A 14275-nucleotide genomic window follows, 5' to 3' on the forward strand; every position below is an offset into this window, starting at 1 on the left:
ACATTCCGTCCAACTGTCAAAATTCAAATTCAAACACACAGACTCAATTAAACTGCCATTCCTATTTCTAAGCCATTTAAACTCATTCAAACGCATCAAACTATCTATCTATCTATCTAAATCTAACTCTATCAAACTCATTATATCTATCTATCTAAATCTAACTCTATCAAACTAAATCTATCTATCTATCTATCTATCTATCTATCTATCTATCTATCTAAATCTAAATCTATCTATCTATCTATCTATCTATCTATCTATCAAACTAAATCTATCTATCTATCTATCTATCTATCTAAATCTATCTATCTATCTATCTATCTATCTATCTATCTATCTATCTAAATCTAACTCTATCTATCAATTTGTCTGTCTGTCTGTCAAGCTATAATTTAATTTTAATTTTAATTTTGGTGCATCCCTAATAGAATATTCATGCATGTCTGATAAATATTTTATAATTGAATGGATCAATTTAGCATGACCACACAATTTTTCATTGTTGCAAAATGACCAAGAAAGACAAAATCAAGTAATTGATTAAAATATAATTTATTAAGTAAATGGCCATTTGGATCGCGCTTAGTCTGGAACCTCACCCTTAAGTGTGCCAAGCTGAAGTAAAAAGCTCAAGAATAACTCACTCTTGGGATCACTGGAACACACAAGCCTTTCCACCACGTCAAGGTGGCGATCCTTGGAAAGGACATTCACTCTCCATTCATTCCTTATCTAACACACACACACAGACACACACACACACACACACACATTCATTCACTCTCCATTCCTTATCTAACACACACACACACACACACACACACACACATTCACTCTCCATTCCTTACACACACACACACATACACACACAGTCTTTATCTAACATGCACACAAGTAGACACAAAGTAAACAGTGTAATAATATACATTGAATTTATTTGTATTTTTATTAGCATTATTATTAAAATCATTATGTTATCTTAGAGCAGTGTTGAATGCAGATTTGTATCTATTCTAATACACAATACACAGGATCATGATAGCTATAATATGTCTGTAGTACTCCAGCTCTGACATTTGAGTGTGCGCCGCTTATGAACACAGGGTCCAGAAGAGTGTTGTTTTCTGTTGTCCCGGTGCTGATTAGCTGTGTGTATCCTTTATCTTCAAACAAATTGAGAATAGGTTTGTTGCAACGTGACAACTCATCTTCATTGAAGTCACCACAAACAATTAGAGGCTTGAAATCGATGATCTCTAGAGATGTCAACAGGGCATTCAGATTAGTCAAAAACTTTGTTCGGTTGTAGCTGGGTGGTCTGTAGATTACTGCAAGAAGTGCTTGTTTGGGGGCTTCTACTTTCAAAACCAAATATTCCAGGTCTGTAACATTTTGCATATACATCAGAGGATGAGCTTGTAAGCTGTTCTTTACATACATGGCCACTCCACCACCATTCTTGTTCGCCAAATGTGCATAGTTTGTGTAGGATGCATGCCTGTTGTGTTTGTACATGGTGTATCCATCCAGATGTAGATTTGCAGAAACAGCTGAGCCTGACAGATGTGTTTCAGTGAGGCACAAAACATCAGCCAAGAGAAGTTCATGGTGGCATTTTAAATCATCCATATGGCACTCCAGTCCCTCTGTGTTATGATGAATGATTTTAAGAGCTGAATTCAGGTTTGAATCCTGTACAATGTTTAGGATGGGCTGGATATGGTGAAAATCTGCTTTTGGCATGTTCTCCAAGGAAGCACTTATTTCTGGATCACAGAAAATTTTCTTTTCATCAAAGTCAGTGATGTGCAATCCACTAAGTGATGTTGTCCTGCTGAGTGCAACGTATGCCATGCCTGGTTCGAATATGTGCTTCAGAGAAACAACAGCACAATCAATTGTCATTCCTTGAACTTTATGGATGGTGCATGCAAAAGCAAGCTTCATGGGAAATTGCCTTCGAACTGTCCCTTTTTTTTTTAAGTGGTTCCTCTGACCTCTCAATATAGACAATGTTGTCATCTCCATCAGGTGCTTTGTTGCGATGTTTCTGTCCTGCAGTCACATTATCCAAGTGAAGACCAATTAAATTAACAATTGTAACACCATCTCGGGTCTGAGCTATTATCTTTGCCACCTTGCCAAAAGTACCATTAACCAGTCCATCTTCTACATCAATATTTCTTGTAAGCATCACTCGTGCTCCAATATCAATCTGTAGTTTGTCAATAAGGTCACGCTTGTCTCCTTTTAATGGTGCCGCTTGCCTTTTCATTTCACCTGTTCGAGGATCTTTTTTGTAATCATGTGCATCAATATTAATAATATTTGAAAAGCGAGAGGATATGGCTTCAGTGTTGTGATTGTCTACCTCTTTATTGGTTGCATAAATGTGTAATGCATCAGAGGGACACTCTTCAGGGGAGGACCTTGTGACAGCTTCTAACATGCATTTGTCTGCATCATTCAGCTTCTCGTGCTTCTTTTTTACTCTCAGTCGGTTGAGCAGCTCAGCATATGCAAGATCATCTCTCTGTCTCATGATCTGTGTCAGCGTAATCATTTGAAAATTATCTTTCCAGAAGTCCAGCACATGGTCCTCATACACACAGAGTGGTTTTGCTCTTCCCACAGGTGGTAATTGATTAAAATCACCTACAACTAATGTAGATAATCCACCTAAAGGTTTCTTGTTTCCTTTAATCTGTTGCAGTCTCCAGTTCACATAGGCAAATAAATCTTTTGACACCATAGATATTTCGTCAATAATTAAAATGTGTGCATTAGAAAGGTCTGCTCTGATTTCATCTAAGCTGTTTCCCAGGGGTTGGTATGGAGGCTTCAAGCTTCTTGGGAGTTTCAGAAGACAGTGCAATGTTTTGCCTGAGATGTTAAAGGCAGCAGTACCAGTGAATGCTGTTAGAAGAACAGTTGGCTTAGAAATGTCAGTATGCTCTCGAATGCATGGAAGCCTGCGCAAAATCTTGGTCGCTTCTGCATAAATAGATTTAATAACATGTGATTTACCAACTCCTGCTCCTCCATTCAAGAAATATGAAAACTGTTGTGGGTTTTCACCAGAGACACATCTTTTGCACCAGTCTCGAACTGCATAAAATACTGAAGCTTGTGTTTGATTCAAGCTTTGATACATTTTGCGAATCTGTGCAGGATTCAGTTGGACAGTTTCCATTACCGGCATAGCTGTGTTACTGACAGAGGCAGATGCTGTGTATTCTGGAATGTCCTCCTGCTCATTCACTTCATTATGATCAGTGGGTTCACGTTCCGATATGCTCACCATTCGGATCAGTTCATTTGCTGGAGCCAATGCAGTCCACGCATCTTCCACTGGACCAATCTGTACAAAATCCTTGATTGCCTTTTCAATAGCCTCGTTATGTTTTTCGTATTTCTCACGGTTTTCGTTGACAATCTTGCACACACGTTGCACTTCATCAGTGCCTGGTAGTTTTACTGAAGCAAACGAATAAAATGATTCATATGTCTGGAATCTGGCCGACTTCAGCTGCTCATCTGAGTGATATGGCAAGTAAAGTTTCAGAAGCGTTCCGTAGAATTTTTCTGGATGTTTTTGCTCAGAGAATATCTAATAACAGCAGGTTTTCCCTTTGTTCTTTTCTGTATGTGTCCCATATCATTTTGGAGTGGCAATACATTTTTACCATTTTTCTGTCTTCCATAGACAATGCCGGTATTCACTTGCAAATTCAGCCATGCACATGTTCCAAAATTCAGGTCTGTTTGGTCTGGCCTTGTACTTGTCTGGAAATCCTGTCATCCACACATTCTCTATGTCATCATCCATTGCCTGCAAGCACTTCATGGGTAAACTCATCCTTACAGCATTGTCATCAGTAGGTATGAATATGACAGCACGTGATGACGATTTCAATTTTAGGCTGCATGTGCGAGCGACTGCCTCCTGAGCGCTGACTTCTCTGTTCTTTGAATATGCGTTCATGACCTGCTTCATGCTCTCGCGGTCAGACAGGTTATCATTACTTGAGTCTTTTATCACTCGCTTTAGGTAATCACTCATCTCATGTTCAGCTTTTGAAATGTATGAGAGAATGTACATGATACAGCTGTATGGGTTCAGAATGAACTGAATGTCCATGTTTGCATTCCAAACTCTTAGTAACAATGGATTATAGCCGTTAACCCAGCAGTCCTGTGGTCGTCTCTGCATATAAACTAAACTTGATGTAGAAATAGTGTCAATGTGTTTTTCATATTCTTCATAGGTCATACTTACTTCATGAAGTAGCTGTGAAATACAATCAAAACTCTTAGTTGAGTCATTCAGTAGATCCCAAACTTTCTGTAGCTGTTCTTTTGCAACACTGGTATAATTTCTTTCCTCTGATTCATTCCCTTCATCAGACTGATCTACAGGAGGAGGCCTGGGGCGGGATATCATGGTCCTTTTAATGGGTGGTTTAGGAAATCCAAACCTGCAGTGCTTCTTGTTCTTTCTACAGGATTTCGAGTGATTACGACTGTGCATCTGTACTTCACTTACAATTTTATGTAGTTCCGGGTCTTCGTTTGGGTCTGGTAATTTGCATGAGATGTATTTATCAATGAAGTCACACACATCCTGGTCTTGATCTTTTTCAAACTCTGGAGCATCTTTTACCCAAAATAAGCAGTGAATGTGTGGAGAGCCACGCTGTTGGAACTCTACTCTGTAAAAAAAGTCAATTACCTCATCGATAGGTCGAGCAGGTGAATTGATCAAATCTCTCAGTAAGGCTTCAACTCTTTTTTCAAACATTCGCATGGCTGTAACTGGGTTGCTTCTCAGGATTTCACATTTTTGTGACCAGTCTAAATCAGCGAAGTTCACAGTTTCACCTTGTTGTGTTTTAATAGCAGTGATCACTTCAGGCCATCTCATCTCAGCAGCACTAAATGTACAGAAAAATGTGGGAGTGCCCAGCTGTCTCAGCATAGCAAACAAATCACGGAGAGTTTTCTCCCAGTATGCGGGTGTCCCTCTTCATGGTTGCATGAAACGTGTTGCCTCCTTATTATTCATAAGTTTTTCTAACTCCTGTTTGTCCTGCAGCAGTGAACAGTTTATTCTGCGTCCATCACGAGTCATGGGTTTTGATTTGCGTAGCTGAATGGACATCGAAGATTTTGCCATATGAATCTCTGTAACAAATTGGGAGAAGAAAATGTAGCTTGTGTCTCTTGCACAGCGATTATCTACAGAGAATAGCCTTGTGTTGAAGTATCGGCTCGGGGAAACGTGTTTTGCTCGACCAGGCTCATCAAATGTGTTCCTACCATCGGGAAACTGCACTGGAAAAGCCATTGACTCAAGTTTAGGAATTTTAAAAATGCTCACAGGTGTGTTTCTCTCTGCTGGGGCAATGCAAAATATTCCATCATCATAAGACAACAGCTGCTGGCCAAGATCTGGAGGCTGAAGACATGTATCCAAGACAAGACCAGGGGGCTGTTCTTCAGGAGTCTCAGGATCACCACTGCAATCGTTTTGTTTATTTTCACTACTTTGTTGTTCAGTGTTCTCACTTGGGCCACTGCTGTCAATGTCCATTTGTTCATCATGTTCACTGTGGTCATTTGTAGACTGTTCATGTTCATTAAGCATTTCATCTGCTGAGAGTTCAGTGTTAATAACAATATCTTTATATTCTGAATGTATTTCTCTCAGTTTTCCTAAAGCAGACAAGACCTTATGCATATTCATCGTTTGGAATGTATAATGACCTTGAAAGCACAGACGTCTTTTCAGTTTCAATGTAAGCAGCTGTGATTCACTGCTTGGTCTGGGTAGACTATTTACCGTTGTTTCTACTTCAGATGCAACAGAAATTACTGCTCCTTTTATAGCTTTCTGTTGGCCCTTTGGAAGTGACACAATTTTAGCAAAGGGAATGCACTTTGCAATAACATGTCTTTCTAAAATATTTAAATCAGAGAGCTCTGGAGGAATGGGAGTGAAATTAAGCTTATTAGCTACAGCAATAGCTGGCATTACACCTCTCAAAAGCGTATTATGGCATGACTGACAGATCCATTCATTGTTCCTGTCCTCCAAGACACATTGATCAGGACAGTCAGAGCAGATGTGAACATAGTTACCAGTCAAGCAAAGTGAAACAACTGTTGGGTTCTTTTGATAGTTTTCATGGTCACATATACGCACCTGATTAGAGAATAGTGCTCTAGCACAGCATGTGCAGACATAAGTTGGCCCCTGTTTTATTACATCTCTAAACGTTGTTAATGCATGTAATGTCACTGGATCATGTTGAACCTGCTGGTTATTCGGGCGCATCTTTCTCTGCTGACGCATGAACTCAATTTTTTTGTATTTGCGCTGTATGTGTTCTGCACACTGTATCTTGAGAAGTGCCTGAAGTGCATTTCTTTTTTGAGATTTGAATAAACAGTATGCTTTCTGACGGGCTCTGAAATTGGGATCATTGTGATAAAGTTGTTTAAACTTTTCCTTTCTTTGTTCACAGAAGTTCAAATCATTTTTCAGTTTTCTTGTAAAATGATCCTTTTGCTTTTGCCTGAAAAGAACATCCTTTGAATACCTATCAGTTATATACTGTTTGTGCTGCTCTTTAAATTTCGGATTATTCCAGTAACTGTGTGTTATATAGCGTTGTTGTTTTTGTTGAAATTGTTATTCCAGTAATTGTGTGTTAAAGCGTTGTTGTTTTTGTCGAAATTCGGATTATTCCAGTAACTGTGTGTTTATATAGCGTTGTTGTTTTTGTCTGAAATTCGGATTATTCCAGTAACTGTGTGTTATATAGCGTTGTTGTTTTTGTCTGAAATTCGGATTATTCCAGTAACTGTGTGTTATATAGCGTTGTTGTTTTTGTCTGAAATTCGGATTATTCCAATGTGTGTTAATTGTTGTTTTTGTCTGAAATTCTTATATAACTGTGTGTTAGTTTTTGTTTTTCTGAAATTTGGATTATTCCAATAATTGTGTCTTAAATTTTTGTCCTGAAATTTTTGTCTTTTGTATTTACTGATTATCTTACCCTTTTTTCTCTGCCTGTATTCAAAAATATTTGTATAATTGTCTTTCATAACTTGTTTGTGCTTTTGTCTGAAATTTATATTATTTTGATACTTATTCTTCATAGCTTTCCTTTGTCTGTCCTTGTATTCAGCACTTTTTTTGTAGGCACATTTTACCTGTTTGCTTTTGTTGTCATCTCGACTTTGTGCTGTGTTTTTGTGCCATTTTTTACAGTAAGCCCTTTGTCTTTGAGACTTGTTTAGTTTTGTCAGTTGCTTTAAACCAGTATGTGCACCCTGCATATTTTGAGCCTTTTGAATAAATTGACCATGCAAGAATGTGTCATGAGAAATTCCACTGAGAGGGACATTTTCACCTGTTTCTAAATTGTCAGCAATGTTAGTTGTAACCATATTATCCTGTTCATTTGTGTGGTACTGTTCATCAAAAGGATGATCAGTTGATGCAGCTTCATTATCTAAAGTCACAGATGGCCCCTGAATTGGATCTCTGACTTGAACACACTCCTGTGAAACTACAGTAGGCCTACTCTCACCACTGTTTAGCATAGTGTTATCAGGAGAGATGGATGAATGAGAAGGCTCTAGATTATTAAGTGCAAGACACTCAAGGGACACTTCATTGCTTTGACACATTTCAGATGTTATGTTTATGAATGACACCGGCATTAGATTAAATTGCTCCTGATCCGTCCGTGAGAAACACCATTGAAACAATAAAAGCAGTCTCTCTACCATGTCTTCCAAATGTAAAAATGTCAACATTACAGCAGTACCCGTGATTTCATCTGTATACATTCCATCTGGTGTTCTGCAATGTGAATCAAAAAAATCCAAACCTCCCTGAGCGATCTCTGAACACAGCGATGCACGTCTCACCACACAGAAGCAGCGCGTCACTCACGTCAGCTCTGAGACACTGCAGCGTGTTCTCAAGGTTGTCATACCCGCCGATAGCCGGTGTGTCTCGCAGAAATCCAAACCTCAGGGGATGTTTAAGGACGTTGTAACAGCTCATGTTTGTCTTAATAGTGTTACGGAGCTCGTCAAAATTTAAACAATTATTAACAAACTGTCCTTTTCCTTGCAGTGTTTTTTTTTGACACTAGTATACAAAGCATCACCTTTCTGTAACACGCGATCCAAATCTGAACTGTGCAGCTCATTACATTCATTGTGCACTGCGAGAAACATTAATGCATTACAAGTACACGGACGACCATTGGAGTAATCACTGTACCTCGCATCAGTTTGACAGTGGGATGCTGCAACAGACAGCACGTAAGGATTTACGTCACTCACACCTGACGCAGAGGTGGTGCTGACATTATTGGCAAATGAAGCTTCTACCTTTCTGCACTGCTTCTGAGCATCACTTTTCTCCCCTTTTCTTGGCATTACGATGATGCCAAATGAAGCTTGTACCTGTCGGCGCTGCTTCTGGCCGTCACTTCTCTTCCCTTTTTTTGGCATTATGACGACGCTGGGTTATGAGAGCAAACAGCAGATATTTGTGAAACGCTAATAAAAACAGTTACTCACCGAATGATAGCTGCTATTGTTAATCGTATGACAGTACCACAGTTGGATATCAACTATCCGTCAACCAAGAAACAATGGAATATAAACACTTAAGTAACTTTACTAAAAATAATACACAAAAATGTTTAACTGATGAATGCAAACGGGATCTAGTTTATTTATTCTTCAATATATTGTATAGTAAAAGAAGATATTAGATTAGACAATTTACCTCAAAGTATTTAACTTTTATATGAAATGGAATTAAAACGTAAACTGTATGGTTAAATATGCTATACAAGACGACATAAACTGAAAGGCAGTTCAAAAAATGCTAAACACGGATATCACCAAAATACGTTAGACTTACTGATAAGCAAAGTCATTAACACAAAAGCTAAATAAAGTTGATTATGTAATATACAAGACTATAGAAAATGAACACTATGTAATGTAAAGCCAAACAGTTGGTTATAAAACAAATGACTGTGTGTGTGTGTTGATGATGCTGATTTTCCAACGTAGTCCTCAGATCGGTGTTGATCAAGAAGGCAGCAGGGCAGACTGGAGCTGTAACTGGTCCCTCTGTCAGGCTTTCTGGCACTGCAAAACAATTTGAGTTCTTTTCTTGAGGTGGTTTTCAGGTTCAAAGTTTGGGTTTGGTTTTTGGGTTCAAAGTTTGGGTTTGGTTTTCAGGTTCAAAGTTTGGGTTAGCAGAAACCTCCTATATTTAACAATGTTACTTACCTAGATGGACAAGACTTCCAATCAACTCTAGACAAAAAAAAGAGACAATTTAGCCTTGTTTCAAAGCTCAGAATTGTCCTCATGAGCACATTTATCAAAAGCTTACATTGTTAGACAGTGTTCTTCAAGATATATTACATTGTCCCATAATAATGCATTAATATGCTGCACTGATATTAAAACGTTCTACAAATCGAATTTTAATCTTATGCATACAGTGCAAATAGCCAACAAATTAGCATTACAAAAGTACTTACATAGTGAGCTACACCAGATATGACCAACACTGCAAAAAAGAAAAAGATGTTAAGTTTTAACACCAAAACAGAACCACTAACATATTTCATTCACTGTAATGATAAAGCTAACAATCTGAGTCTGAATTTGAAATGTTTAACAATGGTACTTTACTTACCTAGATGGACAAGACGTCCAATCTACTGTAGATAAAAAAATAAATAAATAAAATAAAAAAAGACAAATTAGCAGTGTTCACAACTAAAAAAATGGCCTCATGATCACCTTCAAGTTTCCATTGATATACGATTTCCTTCAGGATATATTGTTTATGTTGTCCCATAATAATGCATTAACATGCTTAAGTAAATTCATACAGTGCAAATGGCCAAAAAAAAATAGCATTACAGTAGTACTTACATGGTGAGCCTCACCAGATATGACCAACACTGCAAACAAACAAACAAACAAACAAACAAACAAACAAAAATAAATTTACTTAATTTTGAGTCATTCAGTTATAGCTCTGGAGTTTGATAAAAATAAATATGACAAACAAAAACAAACAAACAAACAAAAAAAAAACCTGCAGGAAAACAGCAGAATTTGATGCAAGCCCGTCTGAATGTGAAGCAAGCAAGACTACCATTTTGGATGAGCAGGGCATGTGGATCAAATGTAAGGTACATAAGCTTTAAACTTAAGAGTGAAGTAGAGCTGATTCACTTCATTTCATCTTTGACCATTTTTAAAGACTTTAATCTCTCTCTATCTGTATCTGATCTAGGGCATTTCTTCAAAGAAAAACTGTGTGAGTGACTTCTGGATTAGATAAAGTCAAGGTAAGTGATTTTCCAAAATTATGTAGCAAGTGTGGAAATCTTTGATTTCAGTAAGCTTTAAAACCTCAAAATAAACTAACCAGTTATAGGTAACTGTGAAGTTATATAAAACTGATTGACTGTTTCGTTTTGTTTTAGGGGAAAAAACAATGTACACAGTACAATGTACAAACAGGTATGATGTCCCCGAAACGCTCTGTAGATGGCAATCCTAGAGGCTGTCAGGCTGCTAATTAACAGTAATTTTAACAAATTTCTGAATGGTTGTATAGTGTTACCAATAAAGATTTTTTAATAAATCCAGCACAGGTTTTTTAAGGTCTGAGTGATCTCTCACTAACACACACACACACACACACACACACACACACACACACACACACACACACACACACACACACACACACACACAATACACATTATATTTATGTCCCATGATAAACCATTTTATATAATCTTAATATTTTTTAATCTTTCTAGAAATTTAATGAATTGCACGGATATACCTGCACTGCAAATGCTCAACAAATTAAAAATATTGTAGTACTTACATGCTGAGCTTCAGCAGATATGAATGGCACTGATGAAGAAAAAAAAACAAAACCCCATCAACATTTTTCCATTAACACACACAATAAAAGTTAAATCTGAAATGTTTGATACTTACATAGATTGACAAGGCAACCAATCTACTGTGAAAGAAATAAATTATAAAGACAAATTAGATTTGTTCACAGCTCAAACACATGAGGTTAAAAATGAGATCAGTCACCTGTGATTTTGGAAAAATAAGTCAATAATGATTTTGGAACTTTCAAAATGGTACAGTAATAGAACATGGTATAGTAGTCAACATTTGAAGTGGATCAAAGCCTTTTATCAAAGTTGTCCTAAAATCTTCTTAGGACAACTTTGAACTTTTTTGATCAACTTCAAATGTTGACTACTATACAGCCAAAACATCTGAATGACTCCAAATAAAATGACAGCAACAAATATGTACACACCTGTGATGCAGGGTGGGCGGCTCTTAAAAGAGCCTTTGGATTTGTTGGATGATGGCTGGTGTTGAGAGAAAAACAAAAAGGTAGAAAAAAAATAAATCACCAACAATCAACTATATTATATATTAGATAGGTGTGTGAGAATCTGGAAAGTGTGAAAATCATTGTACACACCTGTGATGCAGGGTGGGTGATGCAGAGCCTTTGGGTTTGCTGGATGTTGGCTGCTGTTAAGAGAAAAATAAAAAGGAAGATGGAGAACAATGGATAACCAAAAAGAATAAATAAATGACAAAAAAACATCTAAAATATAACATAGGTGTGTGAGAATTAAGAAAGTTTGAATGAAAAAAAAAAGAAAAAAAGAAAGAAAAAAAAACTTACATAGCAGTTTTCCTATGTTTCCCATGACCTGTTTTCAGAAGTGTAAAAGAAAGAAAAAACATCACTAAATAACAATATATGAATAGAAGTCAATGTGCAGATTAATTAATTACAATCTAAACAGTAACTAATCAATATGCTGCTATTATCATATAATGTGTCAGAGAGTGAGTCAAATAGAATACTTACAGAGCAGAACTAATGATCTGAATACACAATGAAAAGGGGGGAAAAAGAAACAAGTTTAGTCCAATATTACATAGGTCTGCATGAACATTTACCATTAAATAGGACTTGTGTTAACCAGGCCTAAATGTTTTACTTCCGTTGTATATTATTAACTATAATATGGCATATTGTAGTACTACATGCTGAGCTTCAGCAGATATGAATGGCACTGATGAAAAAAAAAAAAAAAAAAAAAAAAACAATACATTTTCCATAAAAAAAAAAAAAAGTGTTACATTTGAAATGTTTGCTACATACATAGATTGACAAGGCGACCAATCTACTATGAAAGAATAAATGATAAAAGACAAATTAGATTTGTTCACAGCTCAAACACATAGGGTTGTTGTGTGCACTGTAATGATGATGGGTTAAACATGAGATCAGTCACCTGTGATTTTGGAAAAATAAGTCAATAATGATTTTGGAACTTTAAAAATGGCCAGTGACCAGCAGTAGTACATGGTTCCAAATAACATACAAACAAAACAATTGAATGACTCCAAATAAAAAGCAAAATAACAGCAACAAATACGTACACACCTGTGATGCAGGGTGGGCGGCTCTTAAAAGAGCCTTTGGGTTCGTTGGATGTTGACTGCTGTTGAAAGAAAAACAAAAAGGAAGAAAAATAATCAATCACCAGCAATCATCTATATTATATATTAGATAAGTGTGTGAGAATCTGGAAAGTGTGAATCAAAGAGTACTTACATAATAGAAGAAATGACCTGTTTTCATAAGTGTAAAAAGAAGGGGAAAAATGTCAGTGTGTAGATAGAATTATATACAATCTAAAGAGAAATTATCACTGACTAATCAATATGCTGTTATCATATGTGTCAGGCAGTGAGTCAAAATAGAATACTTACAGAGCAGAACTAATGATCTGTTTACAAAAGAAAAAGGGAAGGGAAAAGAAACATTAAAAGTCAAATATTACATAGGTCTACATGGATGCACGTACTGATGAACTATATACAGTCAATAGAAATTATTACACCAATGTTATGAACATCTTAAGTAGATTAAACTGCAACAAACTGTGGAAAGAAATAGAATTGTGTGGACAATATAGAATATGTTCATGTCACACATCTATCAGTAGGCTACCAATTACCTACAGACATTAGGCTACATTAAAATGCTGTGCTAAATTTAATTATCCTGTTATCATTCATACTTTAATTGTATATCACACTATAAAATGGCTTGTTTAATCTTTATGGGCACATGCGCCTTATGCTGCGCCTGCGAGTCGTCTTCTCTCTCAGCCGATGCAGTGCACGCGACAGCGCGCTCGCAGCCAAGCCTTTCAAAGTAACAACTTTTGTAATGATGTAAAGCAAAAAAACATACATGTAAATACATCGTGTTTTTTGTGAAGCTGTCCGTTTGTAACTAAGACATGTTTATTAGCTATATGTAACGTTACGTTCATCGACTTGCTCGGACTTTATATTCATAGCTCGGCCCTTTAAACAACATCCTTTCATAGCAATAATAAATAAAAATGGACAACAAGAGGAATGTGAACTTATCATAGTCGATTAGTTAACATTTAAGTTTCAAAAAGATAAAATTTTTAGTTAAATTACCTCAGATTAACGTTACCTCAAATAACGGTAGTGGCTAGTCGCCGCTTTATAGTTTGAACCGCAACAAGTAATACTCATGTTCAAGCTAAAATGGTTATGTTTTTATATAAAATCAATCAATTCACTAATATTTTGATGATTTTTGCGAATTTGAAAAGACAACTCAAAGTTTATGACGCTTAACTTACCTGACAGAACCGAGATCACGGGCGAGAGAACCGGATTACCTACGTAACGCAAAGATCCCGCAGTCTCATTGGTTATAATCAGTCACGTGCCGAAAAGCTGATAACGGTTATCTAAATTGTGTAGGTTTAAAATTCTATCACTTTTCCTTCAATTTCCCCTCATTTTACAAACATTTAAGTAATACATCACTAAAGAATACCAACAATAATAAAATGGGAAAAAAATATTAATTTCAATACACCCATTATTATAATAAATACAACACATAGTGCATAAAATGAATTATTAATTCATTAATTAACGGTAATATGTGGTTTATTAAAAAAAAGTTAATTTCAATACATATACAATTAAATATTAATACAATTTATTAATTTATTCAAAACATAAATACAATTGAATTAAAACAAGTTCAATTCAAATAAAAACAATTAAAATAAGTTCATTACATAAAATTCAT

The 14275-nt window shown here is 36.2% G+C and overlaps 1 long non-coding RNA gene across 2 annotated transcripts; it reads right to left on the reverse strand.

Annotated features, from left to right (window-relative positions):
- Positions 1-7892: 7892 nt before the first annotated feature.
- LOC125261537 lies at positions 7893-14273 on the reverse strand. Of its 2 annotated transcripts, XR_007183343.1 has the most exons (15): positions 13815-14273; positions 12901-12917; positions 12743-12759; positions 12572-12629; positions 11990-12006; positions 11801-11828; positions 11591-11643; positions 11420-11474; positions 11080-11104; positions 10964-10992; positions 9991-10019; positions 9749-9773; positions 9591-9619; positions 9334-9360; positions 7893-9189 (listed from the first exon to the last, which is right to left on the reverse strand). It is a non-coding gene; the product is annotated as an uncharacterized LOC125261537 (long non-coding RNA). The 2 variants fall into 2 exon arrangements; XR_007183342.1 differs by having other exon boundaries at positions 7894-9189; positions 12901-14273.
- Between the last annotated feature and the right edge of the window lie 2 nt (positions 14274-14275).

Source organism: Megalobrama amblycephala, unplaced genomic scaffold, assembly GCF_018812025.1.
Source record: "Megalobrama amblycephala isolate DHTTF-2021 unplaced genomic scaffold, ASM1881202v1 scaffold426, whole genome shotgun sequence".
Classification (NCBI taxonomy): Eukaryota; Metazoa; Chordata; class Actinopteri; order Cypriniformes; family Xenocyprididae; genus Megalobrama; species Megalobrama amblycephala.